The sequence below is a fragment of the Pinus tabuliformis genome, chromosome 9 (genome assembly GCF_031772625.1).
Source record: "Pinus tabuliformis cultivar Carrire ecotype Pingquan chromosome 9, CPIR1, whole genome shotgun sequence".
In the NCBI taxonomy this organism is placed as follows: Eukaryota; Viridiplantae; Streptophyta; class Pinopsida; order Pinales; family Pinaceae; genus Pinus; species Pinus tabuliformis.
This window is the reverse complement of record NC_142307.1, coordinates 258,530,341-258,539,856: the sequence shown is the minus strand read 5'-3', so window position 1 is coordinate 258,539,856 and position 9,516 is coordinate 258,530,341. Positions and strand designations below refer to the sequence as shown.

Below are 9,516 nucleotides of genomic sequence, written 5' to 3'. Positions count from 1 at the left end.
GTCCCTGCCAAAAGAGATGCGTACTCACCCAATAATAAGTCCCCTGAGATATTAATACTGATAAGACAGCCTGCAGATGGACAGCCCACAGAAACATGTGATAGAATATCTAAATTGCCTTCTCCGGTGATCAACACATCATTATCAAACTGCAAGCTAGTATTAAGCTGACAAGTCGTATTCAATGACCCAATCCCTTTCAATTCGTCTTCACATAAAACCAATTTCTTCATGTCATGAAAACCACAGGATGAATTTCCAATGTCACATTTACTTCCAGTTTGCCCATCATCAAGAATTCCAGAAAAACCATTCAAGACAACAGATTCCTTCAATTCCATATCCTCAAGGTTAAAGACCTTGATAAGTGGACTACCAGAAGTAAGGCCAAGTAGAAAGATGATAATGAGCTCCAAAAAATATTCCCCATGTAAAATGGCCATACCGCCAGTCCAAACACGTCAAAAACCATGAGTATAAAAGGGGGAATATCTACACCTTGATGGCAATTTGGAATGTTTCATGAATTTACTTCATGACATAAAGAAAACCTGGTGAATATTATCATTTTACAACAAACCCACACTGGCAAATGTAGAGCTTGCCTTACCCAGTTCATCTAACTTTTTCCAAGTTCACAGAAACAGGCATGAACAGAGCATATCCTCCTGCAATTTTGTTTCGCACCTGTTCAATGCACCTAACCACAGGAAAAATCAAAGCAATTGAAATGTCATTCACTATCGCATCTCAACATCACCAAAAGCTGGTCCCACTGTCCTCACCCTTTCTGATTTCAGTAAACATTCCAGTCTTAGAGGCACTAGTCATCCATGTATCGATGTTACCAAACGACAGTTCCCAGTAAATCTCTGCAGTTTTGCAAACATAGAAACAGCTCTAAGTAGAATAACAATGACAGGGCTGTCTGTTTGTCGATGAAGTTTGATCCAAGGAGGCTGCCGGTAAGGTCATGGAAGCACGCAAACCGCAAAACAGGGTTTCCAAAGCACAAATTTGTTGATTGTGCATCGCAGAATAGGGGTTTCAAGCCACAAATGTGTGCACCGCAAAACAGGGACCGCATAACTGGGTTTTCAAGAGTGTTGAGCATTAATGCCACCCAGCAATAATGCTACCAAACAGGAAGTTCTCGGCGCTGTGAATAAACAGAAATGAGGACAGATGCTACCAAACGGATGGAAAGCAGGAAAGCAGGAAGTTCTCGGTGCTGAGAATAAATAGAAATCACGACAGAAGCCCGCCGAATATGGACGCCAGGTGTCAACCTGAGAACGAAAAGGACGACAAAAGTCTGTTTCAAAGGAAGGCCTATCGGCCTAATTATAGATTTTTAAATGTATTGTGAAAATTTGAGATCTTTAAAATGTGTAACTAAAAATATTGATTAAAATAATTAAGTAAAAATTTTAATGAATATTTTATTTGAAAATCAAATATTAAAATGAATATTAGTAATTTTTAAATTGGAAAATCTTAAGTTTTTTTTTTTTTTTTTTAGGTTTATATTTTATTTGATTTTAAAAATTTGCAAAAAGTCCAACCTTTATGAAAATTTGAAATCTTTAAATTTACAATTTTAAAATATGTAACTATAAAAATATTGCCTAAACTAAATAAATAAAAACATTAATCAATATTTTATTTGATAATCAAATATTGAAGTGAAGAATAGTAACTTTTAATTTGGAAAATATTTATTATTTTTATTTTGTATTTATATTTTATTTTATTTTAATTTAAATAATATTATAATTTTTTCATATTTTTTATATATTGGTCATATTATATTTAATAAAAACAATTTTAATATGTTTAATCATTCCAACCCTAATCCTCTTTGGTTAGACAAAGACCTTACTCTCGCTAGCCAATACAAAAGGAGCTCTGAAGACCTCAAGGAGAATTTGTTTGGGTCGGAGCTAGTCAAGCTCTGTAGTGCTCACAATCTCATAATTTGCAACAATCTAAAGAAGTGGCCCAATTCTAGCTAGATGACCTGCATCCAAGGGCTTGGTAGTAGCATGGTATACTATGTTATTTCCAATATCCCTTTATACAACGAAATAATAAATTTTGACATCTTAAACGACCACGAGCCTCACTCTGATCATAAGCCTTTACTTATAACTCTCAATTTTGTCATGCATAGAGATCCCATAGAAGATAATCCTTATAGCCAAAAGAACTTAATCTTTGATAGAAATAAAAATGATCTCTTTCTAAATGAATTAAAAACTAATTTTCTTCCTTTATCTAGTATAGACAACATACAAGACCTCTATCATAATTTTACGACAACCCTCTCATATTCTACTAACAAGTTCTCAATTGAAGTTTCAAGTAATAAAGGAAATAGAAAAACCAACCCATGGTATGACAAAGATTGTAAAAGTGCGAGGAGAGCAATTAAGGAAGTTGTTGATGAATCCCTTAAAATTGGAAAGATAAAAATATACAAAGCCCTAACTAAAGGAAAAAAAGGCAGTATATTCGTAAAAGACAAGAGAATCTCTTACACCTCTCTAAGGTAGCTCCTAAAAAATTCTTGAGGCAGATTCTAACTAAGAAAACTAAAGATAATACTAAAATTTCTTTACACGACTGGAATTCCTCTCTTAAAAAGCTTTCTGAATCTCCAAATGTCATGGATAACTTTGAAACCGTACTCACAACGAAAGAAGTTTTCTCATTAGAAGACATCGATTTTGGGATTAAACACCTAGCAAATGGGAAAGCTAAGGATAATGAAGGTTACTAGGCATAAATTTTAAAAACTAGAGGTCCTGCCCTCATCCCCCACATACACAAACTTTTCAATCAAGCGGTCAAGAAAAGGTTCCCTAAACCATGGACTTAAAGCCTCATTATCCCTATTTTTAAAAGCGGGGATACAAATAACCCCTCTAATTATCAGACATTTATGATCAACCCTCTCTTAGCCAAGTTATATCATATTATTTTGGAAAATAAGTTGAGTGTATGGCTTGAAAGTAAAGGAAAGCAGGCTAAAGGCCAAGCAGGTTTTAGAAGGAAACACTCAACAACGGACCACCTCGTTATGCTTAGGATCATTGTGGAGGAATTCCATAATGATAAATCCAATCTCTTTTGTTGCTTTGTGGACTTTAGAAAGGCTTTCGATATAGTTCCTAGAAATAACCTATGGAATAGATTACAAGAGGTAAAGGTTCCTTTCAAGTTGAGAGCTTCTGCTATAAGGTTATATGAGAGTGTAATTGCCAAGTTAAAGAGAAATGAGGGGTGGTCGAAAGATATTAAGTGTAATATTGGAGTTAAACAAGGTTCTGCCCTCTCCCCTACCCTTTTTGGCATTTACATCGACAAGCTAGAAGGTTGTTTAGAGGAAGCAGGCTGTGCTGACATGATCTTAGCTAGGATAGTCATCATCCTTCTTCTCTATGCTGAAGATATTGTTCTTCTCGCAAGGTGTCCATCTCATCTTGATAAGCAGCTTAGACTCCTTAAGGATTTCTGCTCTACCATGGGTATGATCGTTAACACTGACAAAACAAAAGTTATGATTATCAAATCCAAGAAGGACACTTACGCTAATTTTATGCATGACAATAGTAACTTGGAGGAAGTATCTTCTTACAAGTACCCAGGAATTGATATTCATCACAAGCTTAACTGGAACTATAGCATTGAGAAAAGGATTAATGGGGGGTGGAAAGCTTATTTTGGTGTTGAAATTAATTGTAAAATGGAAAACCTCGTAATGTGGGATAGAAAGAAGTTCCTCTTTGAAACTTTAGTCACTCTTGTTATCTTATATGGATATGAGGTTTGGGGTTGCAAGGTCTCTATAGAAACCTGGAGAAAGATTGAGCAAATCCAGAAGCGTTTTATAACGTGTAACCTCAAAATTAAAAGTAATACACCATATCCTATTCTCCTTATAGAAGTGGGTCTTTCCCCTATCTAGAGCCTAGCTATGACTAGGCTTCTCTTGTACACCAAAAACGCAATAACTTAGGAGACCATAGAATTCCTAAGCTAGCTTTAAATTCTAGCCAAAACCACCTAAGGCTCAAATGAGGTTGGTATAAAAACACTAGGGCCTGGTTAAACCAATAGGAGATCGATGTGAATTTTGAATTGAAAAACATTAATAACGTTAAAAATATTGTTACTTCTAAGTTCAAAGAAAAAATGTGGTGTGAGAAAGATTTAGCAACTAAAAGAAAACTAAGATATTATAAGGAGGTCATAAAACCCACCCTAGAAGATCAAAAGTATCTCTCTGTTTTAACTATCTCAAAGAAGAAAATTGATATAAGATTAGAACGAACTCTCATGAGCTCCATAGTGAAACGAGTCATTGGGCAGTTCCTAAAACACCATGGATGGAAAGGATCTATCATCCCTGTGAGAATATGAACATCGAGGATGAAAATCACTTCCTCCTAGAGTGCCCCGCGTACAACCACATTAGATCTTAGTTTCATAATCTTTGTTGCAATACTGACCTTCCTAGCCTTTTACGATGTCAAAACTATAGTGAGCCTGGGAGGCTTCTCTCCAAGCTTTTTGAGCATAGGAATAAAATCTTAAATCAAACTAAATAATTTGTTTCTTTAGGTCCGATAAACCAAAGTTTGGTCTTAGTGGACGTTAACCATCATCATCATCATCATCATATATACATATAATATTTTTTATTATAATTTAAAGATCTATTTTCACTTTGGATTTATCAAGGTATAGGCTATTAAAATGAATGAACGTTAGAATGAAACAAAATGAATTTATAATGGATTAAGAAAATATATTCAAAAGAGAGAAACATGTGGCAAGCATGTAAGATAATGGTTGTTGACGTGAAATGAGTGGATTATTAATGTTAGGGCCTCAAGAAAATTTACTTCAACACCAACTAACATCCTAGGTAAACCTTAAAACAAGGTAAAAAATTGTTCAAGGGGTGCCCACAACAAAAATTGTTAAATGGTGCCCACAACCTTTGTAACTCTAAGTAATTTTCTAAGATACGTTAAGATGTCAACATTGATGACTCTCTTGATAGATCACTGCTTCTTTCTGCATAATATTACAATAAATAGTTCTTTTTTCTTACTTGCAACACTAGTGTAATGCTTAGATAAGAAAAAAAGTGGTGTTAACACTTTATTTAATTTTTCACTTTGAAATATGAATACTCAGTGAAAAAAGGAAAATTTTGCCAAATGATTATATTTATTTTATTGGAGCTAGCTTTCCTTAAGCTAATATCCAATCATAACTAAGATATTATGTATTTGGAGATGCATTATTTTTATTATATTATAAGATTTTCAACCTCATGGTGTTGCTTCACTACCCATAATTGTTTATATCCTTGGTGGAATCACTTATACATCATAAACCTTACTTTACTACCAACTAATTTCCATAGCCCTCACACATATCTAGATTCCATCACGATCTAAGCATTTGCATCCTATCCTTCAAACCCATTTCCTAAATCAGTGGGATAAACATTCTCACCATTCCTTAATATATTAGCTAATTGGGGCTTATATTTCACATAATTATTGAGGAAGCTATGGGCTATATTAAACTGGCTCTGAAATGGTTTAAATATTGTGTGTTTGGGATTTCTTTTAATTAGAGTTATTATTTTAGCATGATTTCGATAATAATAAGTTTTATTATTATCAAATCATTATTTTATATTGGGTTTTTATTGTAAAATAATATTTTCATAATTTTGTAAGGGTGTTAGATTTTTATTTTGAATAATGTCATATATAAAAAAGGAATTCTAAAAAGCTCATTTTAATGATGATATATATTTATATTTATATATTTTGAGGAAAGAATTTTTCCTCTCACGTGGAAGAACGTCAGCCTCCCTTTGAACCCGAAGGAAAAAGAGAGGTTGTTAGTACTAGGTCAGCCCTCAGTATAGACTCACTTAAGAACACAACGAAGTTATTCTATTCCAGAGTGTCAACATAAAAGTGTACAATTATCTTTATTAAAAATAGTTACATTAGTAGTTTTGTGAATGGTTTATTATAATTATTATTTTTGCAATGGTTTTAAACTGTAAATTTCATTATCACAATATTTTGATAGAACTTATATTGAACCTTTCAATATTGAACCTATGGTAAATGACATTGAACCTTTCAATATTGAACTATGGTAAATGATATTGAACCTTTTGATATTGAACCTACGGTAAATGATAGACTTTAGGGAAGGGGTATTTGATATTGAAATTGATAAATCTGGATGGTAAATATCTGGGTCCTTAAATATTTGTGGTGAATATTGAACTTGGGTTGAAGATTTGATATTGACACAATGGAATCAATTTTAATTGTGGTGAATATTTGTTGTAGTTATATATCTTGGTCCTTAAATATTTGTGGTGAATATTGAACTTGGGTTGAATATTTGATAGTGACACAATGGAATTAATTTTAATTGTGGTGAATATTTGTTGTAGTTATATGTTGTTAGAATTATACTTTGTTATCTACATTCCTCTTCTTATTTACTTTCTCTCTTTTGATTTATTTATTCATTTTTATTTTGCATTTTTGGCATATGGCAAAATTTCAACCTAGTAAGGAAGAGTGAGTAAAGTCACTACAAAATTTGAGAGAATAAAGATAATTAGAACATGAAATAGAGTTATAGACATTTCTTAAATCGTTTGAGCATAGAATATTATGGTTCAAGAATCGACCACAAAAAATAGAGGCCATATTATATGAAATGAAAAAAAATAAACTTAAATTGCAACATAATACACAATATTACAGAGTTAGAAAGGAAAACTAAATAATAATTTAGCACTAAGTAGTAAGGAAAATAAACCAGATATCAAACCTATCATATAGGAATCAATAAAATAATTGAGTTGAATTGTGAGTGCAACAAAATAGGCTTGAATCTCATAATTGTTGGCACATAAAAGAGAAAAAAGTTGAGTACACTTTAACAACACTAAAGGAAGAACTAAAACATAAGTCACAAATCAAAACAACTTATCTCATAAAAGTAAAACTGTAGGTAAAAATAATCCAACAAAAAATATAGGTTGATCCATGTCAAGGTAAGTTATAACGACCATATAATACTTAGAAAATACCAAAAATTTAAAGGCTCGTGAAATATGTTTATAAATGAATACTTCATTCCAACCGATCAAGCTAGGTTTTCCTAATTTATTTGCATAAACTAGGGCATAAATTTGTCAATACAGGAGTTTGTAAACTTGTGAGGTGTCATGCATTGTATGTGCAGGCTTAGATTTAGTGTCACAATAAAAAATGGAAAATTATAATTTGTCCTAAATATTAGAGCTAGGTTGTTTAATTTAACTAGTAGGTGAATTAAAATTTAAGGCTCTAAATTGGAAAAATCAAGAAGCGTGAAAGAAAACTTTGATTTAAGAACTCAATTAATTGAAAGAAAATAATCACATTTTTTTCAAGTAAAATCATACAACTTATTTAAAATATATTGGAAGATCAAGAATGCACTAGCTATCTCACAAGTTTTAGTGATGACTCACCCCAAAACCCTGAGGTGGCACCTACGTGGCGACTGGCCCACGTGACCGTTTCCCACACTGAAAGGTAGCTGGGTTTTGGTGAGGGTTTAATGGCGCAATAACTCCACCTCCTCCCCGAGGTATCCTCAGCCTCTGTGCTAGGGTTCTATTGTGTCTTTGCGGGTTTGCTTGGTCATTTTTCACTACTGGACTCGCTCTGATTTTTCACTACTGGACTCGCTCTGTTCCTTACCTGGTTCCTTCTGCCGACAACAATGTCCCTGTGCCTTCCGCCATTTGCTGGTCCCGGTCTCGGCCTTGGTTCTATGCCTTTGGGCAACTTAGGGATGCTATTCCATCGAACTTGGTGGCTGCTCCTTGTATGGTTTCATGAAATGCTGCCGAGCCTTGTGACTGTTCTGGGTATGCGAGGTTTGTTCTGTGACTGTAACTTGTTTGTTGTAACTACTGGTTCATTTTCTTCTGCGTTTTGTTGGTGACAGTTGGTGGTAGTTGTTGTCAGGTCCTCAACCCGACTTCCCTGGTGATGATTCGGTCTTCATGCAAGGTAATTCTTCCGCTCCAGTTTCAAACTTCTTGCTTGCTCTTCGTTTACTAACAGGTTTGCTCCTTGTGAGCAGTTGGGGTTTCATGGCTCTGTGGTCGTGGTTTGAACGTTGTCAGTTCTGGGTTCGACTATGAAACCTGCCCTCCATCTCAAGTAACTCTCTGACTGTAATGTTGTGTCCCTTCTTTCGATTTGCTTTCTGTATGTCAGTTATGCTGCCTCTCTAAACATCTTTTGTTTGCTGTGCAGGTGGTTCGTTCCTCGGCGGTGGTGACGAGGGTTTGGCCCTCGATGGCCTCTGTTCCTTCACTTCTCCATGGCCATGGTCACTCGAAATGGGTAGTGTCTTTCCTGTGTGTTTTACTTGATAGCTGTAGGTTGGACCTTTCAGAGACGTAGTCTCATTCTGTTTATGCTTGAGCCTGTTCCTCCGTTGAAAGTCCTGGGCTATCTTGTCTATTTTGTAATAGTTGTTTTCTCTTGGGTTTCAGAAACCCTCCTAGGTCTGAAACGAAATGTCTACGGACTGTCTCTGGTATTTGTATATTTTGTTTGGAAAGGCAACTTGCCTTAGACTCTGAACCCGCGTAGGGTTACAGGATACTTTCTCTACTGTAACAAATATTTATGCGATATATATATATATATATATATATATATGGAAAGAAATGAATGCTTTTGCTGTTTGTAAGAATTTCAATATGTTGTCTTGTGAAATACCTGAATGAGTTCGCTAGCAGTCTGTAGTCGCTTATTTCAATGCACAGTCTCGTTACAGTCCTCTAATAGTTAACTTCGTACACGGTAGCAGTCATTCATATTAAATATTGATGGTTACCTGAAATGATTTCTTTCTTTATTTTGGTTGATAAGTGGGTGAATCTTGAAAATCACGCTTACGCTGTGGCTGAGAGGCCACGACTCAGGGGCATCTAAGCCGTCAAAGTCACCCAGGGATCGCACCCGGCCTAAGTCGCACCAACGGAAACCATGCTGGATTTTTGGTATCGGCGAGACTAGAACCAGTGACCTTTGCTTATGGAGCGCCTTAACAGCGTGCTCCTTCACTGACTGTTCTAAATCTCTTTGATACCTAAAATGATTTCTTTCACTATTCAAGAAAAGAGAAATTGTTCTGTCAGAGATTTACACTATCTAGCTTCTGTTCTTTTGTTTGGCAGCAACAACCTGCTTCTTGTTTTTTTCATGTATATAAACTGCTTGTGGCCTCATTCAGTTGAGGAACTACTTGCAGTTACAACTTTACAGTTACATTCCTTTTTCTGTTTTCAAAAATTAATCTATGAAGGTCACTCCCTAATCTATTGACTTTTAAAAGAAATAAAAGAAATAATGACATTGGCTGTGACAGCCTTCTTGAAAAAACGATACA

The 9,516-nt window shown here is 34.7% G+C and overlaps 1 long non-coding RNA gene across 1 annotated transcript; it reads right to left on the bottom strand.

The window, feature by feature from the left end:
* Window positions 1-264: 264 nt before the first annotated feature.
* Window positions 265-924, bottom strand: LOC149148161 (uncharacterized). Its single transcript, XR_016263271.1, has 2 exons — window positions 786-924; window positions 265-668 (listed from the first exon to the last, which is right to left on the bottom strand). It is a non-coding gene; the product is annotated as an uncharacterized LOC149148161 (long non-coding RNA).
* Between the last annotated feature and the right edge of the window lie 8,592 nt (window positions 925-9,516).